This window comes from Marmota monax, unplaced genomic scaffold (genome assembly GCF_021218885.2).
Source record: "Marmota monax isolate L192 unplaced genomic scaffold, Marmota_monax_Labrador192_F-V1.1 WCK01_AAM20220418_F8-fsc00118, whole genome shotgun sequence".
NCBI lineage: Eukaryota > Metazoa > Chordata > Mammalia > Rodentia > Sciuridae > Marmota > Marmota monax.
Window position 1 is genome coordinate 4,455,839 of NW_026695231.1, and position 15,116 is coordinate 4,470,954.

At 43.2% G+C, this 15,116-nt stretch overlaps 1 protein-coding gene across 10 annotated transcripts in view; it reads right to left on the reverse strand.

Annotated features, from left to right (window-relative positions):
• Positions 1 to 14,149, reverse strand: part of Esrrg (estrogen related receptor gamma) — a 601,476-nt gene extending 587,327 nt beyond the window's left edge. For 4 of the 10 annotated variants that reach the window (XM_046438413.2, XM_046438416.2, XM_046438415.2 and 1 more), the window contains exons 1-2: positions 13,021 to 13,173; positions 12,112 to 12,193 (exon numbers count right to left, since the gene is read on the reverse strand). The gene's annotated coding sequence lies outside the window, so the exon portion shown is untranslated. Of the gene's footprint in view, positions 1 to 12,111; positions 12,194 to 12,612; positions 12,720 to 13,020; positions 13,174 to 13,660; positions 13,796 to 14,128 lie in introns of those variants that run through there. The other 6 variants (XM_046438428.2, XM_058577066.1, XM_058577067.1 and 3 more) reach the window with 4 other exon arrangements.
• Positions 14,150 to 15,116: the final 967 nt, after the last annotated feature.

Sequence of the window (15,116 nt, forward strand, 5' to 3'; positions counted from 1 at the left end):
ATAAACAGTCCCAGTTCCATTTCTTTAGTATCTGTGAACCTTTTTCCTGTGAATTTATTCTAATTTTATTTGGTCCTGCAGCATAAAAGCATAGCTGGTTTTTATAGCAGGATCTCTATATTTTTCTCAGAGCTTGGCTGGCTTTGATTTACATAGGAGAGAATGTCCCTTGGGTAAACATTATATGATTTTAAAAATAACAGAAGTATTATTTGAAACAAAGGTTGGACTGGAAAGTAAATGTAAACTGGAGGTTTAATTACATTTTATGTCACAATGTAACTTCTTAGCCAGGGATTTAAAACACTCTACAGCTGAGCTTCAACTTGCCTTTCCAATTCTTTTTTTTTTTTTTTTTCCCCTTCCGACTACTGGTGTGGGAGAAATTGTTTGGGCTTTGGGGTCAGTTACACCATTTATTCACAAACAGTAACTGGCCAAATACTATGTACAGCTATAGGAATATGTAGGAATATGTTCTGGGGATACAAAAATGAATAGATATCAATAATAATGATAATAATAATAATAATAACAATAATAATAATAAATGTTGCTCCAGTCCTTCAAGGAGCTTATAATCTAACAAACAAAACACTCACACACACACACACACACACAAAGGCAATCATAATACAGTAAATATGAATAGATATCCGCATGATATAACATGAATGACTGCTCGGGGCTTTGTCCAAGATACCTATTATAGTTTGGATCTTGAACATGCTCCTAAGGCCCATGTGTTGAAGCCTTGGTTGCCAGCCTAGGACTCTGTTGAGAGATGGTGGGACATTCAAGAGGCAAGGCCTAGTGGGAGAAAGTTAGATCATTAGGGCTAAGTCTTTGAAGGGGATATTCAGATCACAGCATCTTCTCCTCTTTGCTTCTTGATGGCTACAAGGTGAGTGATTTTCCCCTCTGCCAAACACTCCCAGTGTAACACACTACTTCATCATGGTCCTAGAAGCAACAGGCCAAACCATGGACTGAAACTTCCAAAACTATGAGCCAAACTAAACTTGTCCTCTTTGTAAGTTGATTATCTCAGGTATTTTGTCACAGTAACACAGGGCTAACACAGTATCTCATATTCAAACTCTGTCTAAACTAGGTTTCTAAAAGCCTCCTGTGCTTCTTTACTATGTCAAATTCTCCTCTGGAGCTAATTATTGTGCCCTTTTTTTCTTCATTGTGTTTACCACAGTTGCAATTTCCCATTTACTCTGGGAATCTGATTGATGTCCAACTACACTAGGAGACTATAAGCTCCATAAGGGCAGGAATCAGATCTACTTCTGTCATCATGACCAATGCTTAGCACAGTGCCTAACAGACAGGTATTCAATCCAATGAAGTTTGTGGAATAAATGAAACAAAGAAAGAATGATGATGATTTCCCTGGGGAAGGCTGGGATAATGTTACAGGACAGGGGCCAGCTGTGTTGGGTCTTGAAGGATATCATCATTTATCAAGCAAAAGAGACACATGAGCAGAGCCAGGGAGAAGAGACACAGTTTGCCATCATTCCGTGTAACTGAAGCTGTGGGTGTGATCCGTTTGGGGGAGGGAAATCGTGAGGTGTCAGAAATGAGGCTGGAGAGATTCAGGGGCTAAACCACAGAGGGCCTTTTGTGCTCTGCAAAGCAATTTGGACGTTTGCCATGGGAAATCACTGAAAGGTTGTAAAAAGGGAGTAAAATGATGATCAGATTTGCATTTTAGAGAAATCACTCTCCTGGTAGTGTGAAGGATGTCCTTGATAGGCTGATATTAGGGACAGGGGGACCCGTTAGGAGGCCATTCCACAAACCCACATGAGAGATGATGAGGCATGAACCAAGGCAGGAGAAGGGGATTAAGTGGAATGGGCAGTTTCAAAAGAAATGAAAATGAGAGTAAGGGAAGAGTCAAAGGCTATCTCCCTGTTCCCTGGGTGCATGGAAGGGTAGTGTAGCCACAACCCAAGTTAGAGGGTAAAAGAACAAGTTTGGTAGATGGCCGAGTATGGTTCTAAACCCAGTGAGGTCTGACATTTAAAAGCCAAAGTCTTGTGCCGGATTGATGGCTGACTCCAACGTCCTTTTCCCTTCTCTGTTACTGAATGCTCATTTAGCCGAGATCATGACCACCTACAAATGACCTCACTGCCCAGCCTCCCTTGCAGCTAGGTGTGGCCATACAACTGAGCTCCTGACAATCGAAGAGAAGAATGCACCTCTGTGCCACTTGCTTTCAGGAAAATTTGCTTGTCCTTAACTTTTTCTGAGATAACCTGGAGTTGGGTTGGCTCTAACTACACAAATCCAAACACATCAAGGGGTGGCAGAGAAACAATACGGAAAGGACCCCAGAGTCAATAAAGCAGAAAGACCAGAGAGCTAGCTTTGTAAAAGTATGTAATAAAAATATCACACTTCTGTGAAATACTTCAAATAGGGACAACCTTCCCAAACTGGAGAGTCACGGTGAATCTCTTAAATCCCACCAAGGGGCTGGGGGTGTAGCTCAGTGCCAGAGCACTTGCCTAGCATGGGCGAGATCCTGGGTTCTATCCCTAGCCCTGTGAAAATATAAATTCAAACATGTAAAGTAAGTACTAAGCATACACTGGTATGTACCACGTGTAATCAGAAACTTCTCTTTTCTGCTCCAACTGTCTTTTCTTGTTGCCAGATTAATTTAACCAAATGTTTCAAGTATATAGACCAACAAAGCTTTCTATCTGTTGTACATAAAAATCTTTTCAGAGATTCAGAATTCTAAACATTCTAAGTGCTGAGGATGTAATATTTCTACAGCAAGGACTGAGGAATCTACCCTTTACACAAATAACCTAGGGCATTTTGAAACAGGCATTCAGGTAGAACACATTCTCAGAAAAGCTGATAAAGAGAGATCATAAGAGAGAAAAGCCCTAGTTGTGGTATCAGAGGCCTGGGTTTGAGTTGCAGGTCAGCAATCTCACTAGTCATGTAGCCATGGACAGTAATCTCTAAGTCTCACTCTCCTCTCAGTGGGATTCATGACCTATCTGGCTGGTATTTCTTAATCTACCAATCTCATAACACTGCATAAGGAGAAAGTATTTATAAAATTCTGCTTTGAGACCTACTAAACATATGTTGTTCAATAAAATCAATAAATCTGCAGTAATTTTAACATTATATAATATTCAACAAACTATTTCACAGCAAAAGAAGTATGACAGCACACACACACACACACACACACACACACACACACACAAAGGTTTATGTTGGATATTTCAAACAGATAAAATAGGTATGGACCAATCTGCTGTGCATATCCATGTCAATCAGCCCAGGAAACTGTAGAGGCTCATGCTTATGGATTTGACATTTGCCAAATCATAAGGGCCACACTATATGGCACTGGCCATAGCACAGAGTACTGAAATATGTCTTCTGCTTAATATCAGACTTTCAAAAAAACAGACTCTTCAATCTCCAGTAGGCAAATAACTAAAGTAAACTCTTCAGTTGACACTGACATGTTTACAAAAGGAAGGTTCTTGCTAATGAAGTATTTCTCATTAATAATAATTAACTATTGTTCAAAAATTATATGTATGAAATACATATAATGATAAATACTCTGCATACTTGATTTTCTTTCCATTCAGGAGACCCTTCTAGAATGGGCAGTACTCAGGGTAATTGCGAAGAGCACAGTCCAACTGCACAGCATGAATATTTTGAAATCAGTAAAGATGGATTGTTTCCCAACTTGGTGATATTCTGAAAACTGCTTTTGGAATAGATATTTCTTGTATTTACCTCTTGCGCATAAAACAAGAAAACAAATTCTATAATAAAAGACCTCTACCTAGAAGGCAAATTATCACAGCTTTTCAAGCATTGACTCGGTACCCAGCAAACTTGATGGCCCATTGCTCTGTGTTTGGTGCTAGCAGCAACAAAACTTTGCAGATCTAAGTTCATGCCACATTTCCTGATTATTACTTCCTTTCTGCTCATGGTTTTGGTTATGACCTATTTTCCTTGCCTATATGTTAGTAGTAACAAACAAGTGAATAATCAAACCAACTTGGACAACTGTCAAAAGATAACAGTGATAATTCAGCTCCAGCCAATTACAGCCATGAGAGAATGCAGGAAAACAGCCCCAGCTTTGTTACATCTTCCAATGTTTCAAGAGCACACTGGTACCTAATGGGACTTGATAAATCTTTAAGTCAACTAATAGAGATTTTCATTTTCATCTGAAGTTTGTAGATTTTTCATTTTAAGAAATTTAATGTAATAAGTAACAACACTAAGTCTAGAGCCGGACTTCCTAGATTCAATACCTCGCTCTGTCACTTATCAGCTATAGGACCTTAGGCAAGTTTTATAAAACCTCTGTACCTTTGTTTTCTCATCTGTAACACAGGAAGAAATAATAGTACCTACCTTCTAAGATTGTTCGAGAACTCCATTTTTAATATATTTTTTTTTCCTTTTGTGGTGCTAGAGAACAAACCCAGGTCCTAATGGTGTCAGGTAAATGCTGTATCACTGAGCTACAGCACCAATCCCAAGTTTTTTCCCCACTATTGTTAAATCTTAGGATAATAACTGATGTGTAGCAAGTGCTACATAAACAACAAAATACACAAAAATCTCAAAGTGCTTTATGAATATATCTCATGTGCAGGTAATATTTTCACATATATATGCCACTTTATCCCCCACTCTAACTGTGAGATGACCATATTCCTCCACTGATAAGGAAACTGAGTTTCCCTAGGGACCTGTCAGGAATTCTTTAGGGAGGCAGCTGCATGTACTCATTAGCCATGAGGGAATAATGGGCACAGGCACTTACAAAATGTCCAGTGATTTGCCCAATAGTACACTTCACAAAATGACAAATATATAAATCTGAGCCAAGAAGTCAGATGGATAAACCAGAGGTCTCTAAACCAGCATTCACCACAGACCTTCTTTCTCAGTAACTAAATAAAGATCTGATTCAAACCATTGTGAGTTACTTTAATCAATAAATGAATTGTTCAAAAGTAACCAATTTGAGATAATCCTTGACATTCAATAATGTCCATTTATAACCTTACTCTTATTAACTTTTGATTTAACAATGTTTTGCAATAATTTACTTTCTCTTCTCTCTGACTCCAAGACCTTTCTCCTAGGGACTTTAAAAGCAGGTCACCTGACTATCCAGGCCTGTGTGATAGAAACTGCTAAGTTGGGAACACCCTGTCAACCTTTACTTTGATTTTCCTGGTTCTTGTTGGTTTAAGGCAGATCCTTAATGTTATTTAAACAGAGAGGACTATTTGAAATTTCTTGGTAGATGAATTTGATAGTGATAATTTTTTAAAAAAACAATGACTGTCCTCTTGAGATAAAGGATCTCATTCACCTTAAGGGTAGACACCTTATCTGAATAAGTCAGGACTTCTTCGAATAAAAAGGTCAATGTAGTCCTGTTTCCTTTTCTTGAATAACAGCAGTAACTTCATGTACTCTCTGGTGATCTGCATTTGATAAAGTTATTTCAGCAGTAGAAAATAATCTTCTCTTTATTTAGGATTTGGAGTTTTAATATGTGTGTGTGTGTGTGTGTGTCTATGTATTATATCTAATCTGAGTCTTCTTGGGGATGTAGAATGCACTGATTTTTAGAAATAACAATGAGTAAACTGCAGCTTATTTAACTTAAAAACTTATGAATGATGGGACGCTATCAAGAAAATGAAAAATCACCCACAAAAATAGAAGTATAAATATTTGCACATTCTCTATGTCTAGTATTTTGAATATATAAACAATTTGTACAGTTCAACAATAAGAAGGCAAAACACTGTTTTAAATGGACAAAGGCCCTGAAGAAACATTTCTCCAAAGAGGATGTACAAATGGCTAATAAGAACATGAAAGATGTTCAACATTATCAGTCATTAGGGGAATATAAATTAAAAGTGTGATACCATTTACACCCACTATTATGGCTATCACTTTTAAAAAAGTAAATAAATGTTAATGGAATATGGAAAATTGTATCCTCATCTGTTTCCCGTGTGAATGTAGAATTAAGTATCTGCTATAAAAGCTGTATGGTGATTCCTAAGTTATACCCAATAACTAAAACCTTAAGTTTAAACAAAGTCTGTACACACATATTCACAGTGGTATTCGTGATTCATAATAGCCAAAAAACAGAAACAACCCAAATCCCCATCAGCTGACGAATGGGTAAACGAAATATGTAAATCCATACAATTAAATATCATTCAGACATAAAGAAGAATGAAGTACTGATACATGTCACAACATGGATGAACCTTGACAACACTTTATCAAGTGAAAGAAATCAGACAAAAAAGGTCACATATTATGTAATTCCTTTTATATGAAATATCTAGAATGGGCAAATCCATGGAGACAGAAAGGAGAGTTGTTGCCAGACACTGAGGAGAGGGAGGAATGAGGGTGACTGGTTAAATGAGTATGAGTTTGTTTTTTTTTTTTTTGGGGGGGGGCGGCGGTTAATAAATATTGTGGAGGTAGTAGCACATTACTATAAATGTAATAAAAACCATTAAGTCATATGCTTTAAAATGGTGAATTTTATGCTCTTTTTTTTTGGTACTGGGTCTTGAACTCAGGGACACTCAACCATTGAGTCACATCCCAGGCCTTTTTTTTTTTTTTTTTTAAGAAACAGGGTCTTACCGAGTTGCTTAGTACCTGGCTTTTGCTGAGGCTGGCTTTGAATTTGGAATCTTCCTGCCTCAGCCTCTGGAGTTGCTGGGATTACAGGCATGTGCCACTGCGTCTAGCTTGTTCTGTCAATTTTATTGCATTTTAAAAATGCAGTACTCACTTGAACCCCTACTGAAAGATGCCAAAAGTCTCTTCCTCCAATACAAAATAATTTAACATGGTATATCACTCAAAAAATATGTGTATGTGTGTGTACACACACAGTTATCATGGTGCCTGGGTTCAATCATAGGCATCATGCATACTAGGGAAGCCCTCTACCACTGAGGAGCATCCCCAGCCCTCTTTCCCAGTCAGACTGGGAAAGAGGCCAGGATAGTGGTTCAAGGCCTGGAGGTGGGGCAGAGAAAGGGAAGGACTATTTTGCTCCAACAGGAAATTTAGTTCTTATAAAAAAAAAATCCCTTGGTCTGGGGTAGTACAAGTTAATCATCCCATCCCAGGCCATTCAGTAGTCACAAACCTTTTGAAGAGTCAAAACCTTTTAAAGAGTGTGATACTGTATCCTGAAGATCAGTAACTGACACGTTGTCCTCATTCCTTTTATTTCATTGTATCATCTATCATTATTCCTTTGCTCTTGAAGGGCATTTTTGGGTTGTTGATTTGGCAGTAGAAATTTCAACTTTTATAATGTTACATCTCTACTTCCAAATGTTCCCTGTCAATAGTTTAGCCAATTTGAACATCAACAATTAAGGAATATGTGTAAAACCTTTTGTCTTCTAGAATACATAAAATGTGTAATTCAAAATAATTACACATTAATTACTCTGATAAGGTGACGGATATGATTTTTCAGGGCTCAGTAATTTGAATATTTTCTTAGTTGATGTGACATGATTGAATCAGAAATAGCACTGTATCTGATAGAGAAAATAAAGAACACTGGTGACAAACTATTTAGCAAGAGTTCCTTAAAAAGACGATATATATATTTCTCCCACAAAGAAACATATTTAGTAATAAAATGCAGCTTAAATAAGCAGACCAGTAAATAAACTATATGTTCTAGATTTAATTTTTCTGAACTGTAAAGTTAGACACAAGGAAAAGATGGACAAATTAAAAAGTTGGGGGAAAAAATCTCATTTAAGGTACATACTTGCTAAAGCTGTTGATTGCAGATTCACTTAGATCGGAGAATAAAATTGTAAAGAAGTATGATAAAGTAAGATAGAAGGTTCTGAAAATAAATGCAGCTGTCAATTAATTTCAAAGGTATAGTATCCTGAAGTTAAACACCTAAGCTATGATTTTAAAATACCTCAAAGAAATTCTCCACATAAAAAATTATGCTTATCTTTTATGACATGTCTATTTAAATGTTAATATAACTAGATTTATTCCAAACAGGTAGAATTTAAAAAAAGAGCATTGAATAATTCAAATTTAAAAAAAAAGATCCCTCTCTTTCATCTTAAGTATGTGTCTAATTCAGGTGAGAGCAAAGGCGGTTTTAGCCAGAACTATCTAGAGAATTGTGGTGCAAGTAATCCTGTCCCTCAGAACTAAACATATCTGGTTCATGTGCTATTATTTTAAAGAAATTTGAGAAATACAGAAACTGAAACCAACCTGTTGAAGGTGAACAAGAACTTGATGAAAATGAACCCTTTTACTTTATGTCAAAATTAAGTAACATAGAAGAGGACACAGAGAACTTTTCAGGTTGCATATGTATCTAATGGTCAAATTCTAAACACATTCGGCCAGAATCTAGACCTATATGTATGGCTAAAGCAGTCACATAATCTAATAATTCCATTTCCTTCACTTCAAAGAGAAAAAAATGAGATTAAAACTCATGTGACATAACAAGGAAACATCAAGTTAACTGAAATTCCTTATCCAACAGAGTCCCTTAGGTCTTCTCTGAGTTTTCCCTGACTCCATCTTACTATCTGGGCCTCGGGCCTAGAAATGTGTAGATTTAATGATAAAATGAAATTCTGGAAGAAGACTGCACTCAGTCCCTCTATGCAAAAATAAATAAATAACAAAACAAAACCATCCCTAGAAGTGAGGACACATAGATCAAGAAGACCCCATTGCTGAAGCCCTGGGATTGCTGACCAAGAAAGATGGTGTTGGGAGTCAGAGGAAAGAAGGAGAAAGCCAAAGGAATTGTTATTTGGCCACTGTCTGTATCCAAACGTAGTCTCAGCACAGAAATTCTTTATTCTGTCAAAGGTCTAGCCTGGGGAAGGGACAGGGGCAAGTGGGGTCTCCAAGGGCCTTTTCATTCCCAGATGACCCAGTCACACTGGGAAAGAGGCCAGGATAGTGGTTCAAGACCTGGAGGTGGGGCTGAGAAAGGGAAGGACTATTTTGCTCCAACAGGAAATTTAGTTCTCTGGGGTAGTGCAAGTTAATCATCCCATCCCAGGCCATTCAGTAGTCACAAAAAGCATGACTTATGGACAGTTGGGTGATTCTGCTATGATTGGTAAAATGGTGACCTCTGTTTATAACCATGATCTAAGGCCATATAATATGAGGAACAATGGCTGGGCACAGATGGTTTAGTTCAACTGCCTTTGTGTTTCCCCCCCTCATTTCCTCTTCTATGGGTTTCAGGAGGCAGACCTGAAGAAATCAGAAAACGATCTTCTTTTTTTTTTTTTTTTGCCATTTTTCCAGAGTCCCTTGAAAAGAAAACAAGTTTTCTTTTTCTTTTGCTAATTGATTTAGAAACAAAGAGATCTCCATATTCTCTGCCACCAACTCCCTTCATACAAAGTTTGTTGTTTGTCTTAAAGGTGGAGATGTAATCTTTATATACACGGAGAAGGAAAACTTCTAATATACAGCCTCAACCTATGAATAAAGTCCTAGGGATTGAAGCTATTCTAACAGAGACTGAGTGAGCAAGGAAAGGACAGAAAGGAATCTGTGCTGTCAGAGAGAGACGTAGGATTCTGGAGGGACAGTGACATAGAAAGCCAAGCCAGAGCTCATTGCTAGAGCAAGTTAATTTCACTTCGCTGAGCAAAGGAAACTTCAGAGTTCTGTGACTGTCAAAGGCTGGGGAAAGCCCTTTTGTCCTAAAAGCAAATGATTTTAGGATAAAAAAGTCCTAAAAGCAAAATGATTTCAGAGAGAAGACTTTTCCCACCGAAGCCCAGAAGCCTGGCACATCCGTTTCCACCTTCAGGGGTCTGATTTTATGCCAACACAGAACTTGAGGGGGTTGCCAGAAGGGCACTTTGGACTTTCCCTTTGATCAGTGCCTGAGCAAGGTGTGTCCAAGAGTTAGGAGTTGGGAGGGCTGAGGACAAATCAGTGCACACATAGCCAGCTAGTGGGCATGTGTCTATCATCAGGGAACTTGGGGGTGAAGTGTATCTATTCTTGGGTTAATTCCTTCCCTCTGGAAAGATCCTGTTCCTTTTGAAGGGGACAAGGAGAAAAAGCAGCTAGAACAAGTCTTGTTTTTACTGTAGCTTCCTTTTTATCATTCCAGTCCCCTCTTCTCCTGTTTAATTCCATCTTATTTTGAGGACCTTCTTTTCTTCCTTCCTTCCTGAAGGTTTACAAAAAGGAACAGCAACCCAGAAAGCTTAATGACATTTTCTGTCCAGGAATAGGGTTGGGGAGAGATTCCAAGACACAGTACCTCCAGCTCCCAAATTTTGACAATTAGCTTCAATGCCATCAATTTCTAGCTAGGAATTTTTCAAAGATTCACATCTACCCATTTTCCCAATTGCACACCAGGAAAACTAGTAGTAAACTGCTTTTGCCTTTTGCTTGGTGGTAGATTTGCCAGGTATATTGGGCAGGCCAGGATGAGAATCTAGATAGGTCAGAGCCAGGTGTGGGTGCCCCTGGTCCAGTCTGAACCAGACTGTTCCTGCAGTATTAACTCCAGAGGGAGGTGAGGGATGCAGGCTGGAAACACTCTACACTACACCTCATCTTGCACTGTGGAGGGCAACTCTGGTCACACACCCTGGGAAGTATGTCCTCTGGATGTGGCAACATCACATATTGGAGCTCAGTCTTCACTCTCTCCGCTAGTCTATCCACAAAGTAAGCCTGGGATTTGGGGGGAATGTGGCCAAAAGAGGATTCTAACTGTGACATTCACTATGTTGGGAAAAACTGATGGCACGTAAGAACCTAATCCAGATGAATGCACTTGACCAGGGCCCAGGGCCACTAGAGAGGCAAAGTCAGCTCCTTCCCTGTCTAGTTCCTAACAGCTCCTCACCTCTCCCCCCTCCCCCGCACTACGCTCTCATTTTCGGCCAAAAGTATTCAAGCCCAGAATTATTTTCAATCACAGTCTTCCCCACCTCACTCAGGCCTAGGCAGTGATAGAACAGTGCACTTTGACCCACCCTGAGGGAGTCTCAAGCCCGCTGCTGTGCGCCTGCAAGAAAAGAAAGCGTTGCAGCGGTTCCCTGTGCTTTAACGCTCCTCTCACCCGGGCTCAAGGAAGCTTTCCAGCCTGTCGTACTTCCCTCCCCCTTGACATTTGATTTCTAAAACGTAGACGCAAGGGCTGAGGCTCTGGCATTTAGAAAAGGGAGCAAGGTCAAGGCCTAGAGATGGACCGATCCACTGGCACCTTTGCGCTCATCTCAAGCAAGTCCCTTGCCCGCAGCCACTGGAAAAAAGAGAGAGAGAGAGAGAGAGAGAGAGAGAGAGAGAGAGAGAGAGAGAGAGAGAGAGAGATCGCCGCGCCCCGAGTACCTGGAATGTAGGGACCTGACCCTAACTCTATTTCCGGCCAGCCCCAGCCCGTGCCCACGTTCTTCCTCCCTTTTCTCTGCTTTCCACCCAGAGCGGTCCGGAGATTTTGATTAAGACAAATCTGTTCTCGCGCCGCACTGGGATGGCGCCAAATGGCCAGGCTACGCGGGCACTGCATTTTCATCCCACGGTCAGAGCCTCTGCAGAGAAAGGTCTCGGTCCCCACGCACCTCATCCCCTCCCCCAGAGCGCCGGGCCGCGCTCCCGATCGGCTCCAGCACGCGCCTTCCCCTCCTTCCTCCCTCCTCCCACCCAGCAGTTTTCTCCTTTAAGAAGCACACACGCCCACCCCGCCTCCCACGTAAAGGCCAGTTTTCTCTCTTTTTGTGCCTAGAAGCAAACTCAACTTGAAGTTGAGAGCAGAGCCAAAGAGGTGAAGGGAGAGTACCAGATGCACTGAAACAGAGAAGGGAGAGATCAAAGAGGGAGGAGAGCGAGCGAGGAGCTGGAGGTCGAACAGGGCACAGGCGCAGAGGGAAAACTGAGCGAGGGGTACGGTCGCGCAGGCTGCAGAGCCGCAGCGCCTTTTGCGCGCCCGCCCGCCCGCGCGCGCCTCGGGGTCAGTCGGAAACTCACATGGTCCGAGTGCAGACCGCCTCTCAGTTACAGCGAGTGGGTGACTTCGGGGGCTCCCTGAGGTCTTCTCCCTGGTTGCCTGCTGCGAAAGGACAGAAACAAAACAAAAATCACGGGACACGACTGGGACGGGCCGCTCGGCGCCTCCGGGACCGCTCTCATTTGGCACAAGGAAGCGGGCGCGGGGATTCGTACTGCCTGGTGTAGCCTATAAATAGCAAACTTTTAGACAGAATCAACTAACAAATGAGAGAAGCGGGCATAAATTTGCGCAGGATCCCCCCTTTCCGGGGACAACCCGACTGCCCTCCTCACTCTCTTTACAGGAGTGAAGAGGGGACAGATTTGAAGAGGGGGGGGGGTGGAATTTAATTTTAGTAGAATTTACAGGAGTTCTTGTTACTTTTGCAAGAGAGGAACCACACTGTTTCTGATCCTCCCCACCCACCTACCTTTGCAGCTACTCCCTCTTAACCCCAACCCCAGCCCGCAGCTCCATACCAGCTAGGAAGGACAAAGGCCCAGGGGAGCAGAGTTCCTAAGGGGTTGGCTGTTGACTAGGAGAGGAGGAAGAGGAGGATCCCGAGCCCGGTTTCCCCGGGACTACCGGAGTGATGGAAGCTGGGGTGGGGGTGGGGAGAGGTGGGAAAAAAACAGTGACAGGGTTTGGGGTCTTGTTGAAATGCCACGACAGGAATTTGGGTAATCCCGAATTTCGGAAGGAAATGCGAATTGGCGCAAAAGAGTACCTGGACTACAGGTACTACAACAGCCCTCCAGTTCTAGCAACCCCCCTTTCTCAATTGCTTTGCTAGAACCCTCCTCCCGATCCCGACCCGAAGCGCCAAGGTAAACATGGGAATTGTGTCTTTGGTTGCGTGGGGCCCGCAAGGTCTGAGAGAAGCTCACCCTGAGAGATGCGCCATGGGATCTGCCTCACTTAGCCCTCCCCCGTCCCCGGGAGCGGGCTGACTTTTCTTCGCGCCCCCTCACACCTGCCTCCCATAAGAAAGCGAATGGTCTAAATGATTGGGAGTCCTGAGCGCAACCCGCAGTCCACCCTCCCCCTTTCCTTTGGCCAGGGCCAAGTTGTGGGTGGTGATTAGGTTAGTTTTTCATTTTCATTCTAGGTCCTCAAAATAAAATCCCCGAGGACAACAGATACTCGCTCCCCACTCCAAACAACACAGTTCAGGAGGTTGTTTGGCTAAATTTATCCTGCATGTTGCTAGCAAAAAAATAAACAGGGTCAACAGAAGAATCAACACAGGTGGCTGGGGAATTGGACAAATTTAGGACTCCGCGGCTGAAGCCCGATGCGGGAGAGGAGGAGCTGCAGGTGAAGGGAGTTTGCTTCGCTCCCCTAGAGACTCGATTCTCTCCGCCAGGCCTGGGGAGGTGTGGTGGGAGCAAGCCCTCCCAAAGAGATCTCTAGCTGGAAAGAGGAGAAGGGAGCACGAGAACCGTGGTGATTGTTCTTTCCATTGCCCACCACGGCCCAACACCACCGGCTGGCCCCACACAGGAAAAGGTCAAATAAATACCTAACCTGACTTGCATCCGCCAGAGAGGAAACCAAAGAAATCTCCGACTCAGTTACTGTGAGGCGTTGCTGCCTTAATTCGCGCTTTTCCAACACGGCTTGCCTCCAGTTACCTTATCAAAATTACAAAAGTTATTTTGTTTGCCCCAGAACCCAGCCAAATATGGAAGGAGCGGGAAAAGGACAGAGGAACTAAGGAGGTTAGGGCTGCAACCCTCTGCGCGGGGCGTGAAGCCCCTGACTCCACACTGGCGGGTGCGCAAGAGCCTTCTATTCCAGCCCCAGGAATCCGGCGCTCTGGGAGCTTCAGCGTCTGACTGCACTTCCCGACTTTCTCCAAAGGCTGGAGTGGGCGGTGCGACCCCTTGGCCCCCACCAGGAGTTCTCTTAAGGGTTCTCCCAGACAGGGTTGGACAGAGCCCAGGGGTCCCCGGACTCTCCGCATGTCTTGCGCGTCCAATGCTACCCACGTACCTGTCCTGACCTTCCAGCGCCAAGAATACCGGGTTGGGTAGCCGGGCCTGGAGCCCGCCGCCTCCAGCGGAGCCCGCCCTCGCCCTCCCCCTCTCGCCTTTGCGGGCGGTCTCTCCCCTGGCCGTTGGCTTGGGCCAGGGTTCTAGAAAGGCTTCTAGGATTCCCCTAGGCTGCGCGGCCCTTTGGTAGGTCCAGTCCAGCGCCTCTCCTTTCATGCAATCTAGCCTTCACCGTCCCCCCAAATCCTCCTGCACCCCGCCAACGGAGCCCACGCTTCAAAACTGTAGAAACTCTGCAAAAAAAGGCGGGTTGGAAGATCTTTCGCACTATGTGCGGAGGTCGGGAGGGTGTGCTCGCAGTTTCTGGGTGTTCATAGGGGAATAGGCCCTATGGGACAAAAATGACTCAAAGGCAGCGCCCCAGTGGTTGTCTTAAACTCAAGGTTCACGTCTATATTGTTTTATGCCTAGGGGAAGACTGCCCAGCGTGATAGATCTTTTTAGATCCCATCACTGGAAGAAAAATCCTGGTGATAACGATTATCTCCCGCTCGCGTTATCTTGCCATCACCCCAATCCATCTCACTCTCGCTCCAACCCCTCGGGGAGATGAGGAGGGTGAGGAGCTGGTGAGGGGACGGGCCACACCGCTGCCCTAGGATGAAGCGGAGAGGAGGAGGTACGAGGCCACTGCATCCGTCCCTTTCCGCTCTGGGCTGGGGAGAAAGGACACGGTGGGTTTCTTTCTCTGCCAAGCCTCACGCTTCTTTCAAATGATTTTAGTCTGGTGCTTCGGTCTATCCATATACATTTCCAATCTCATGGCTCATAAACTATTAGCAAAATGGTTTCATTATTCACCTTCTGTATCCTACAAAAGGGAGAAAAGACGGGCGCGGGAGCGGGGAGGGGGGGCAGTCGTCGGACACTAGTTAACAATGATGCCGCCCGGGTTTAAATCATGGTTCAGACTGCCTTCTTCAATCTGA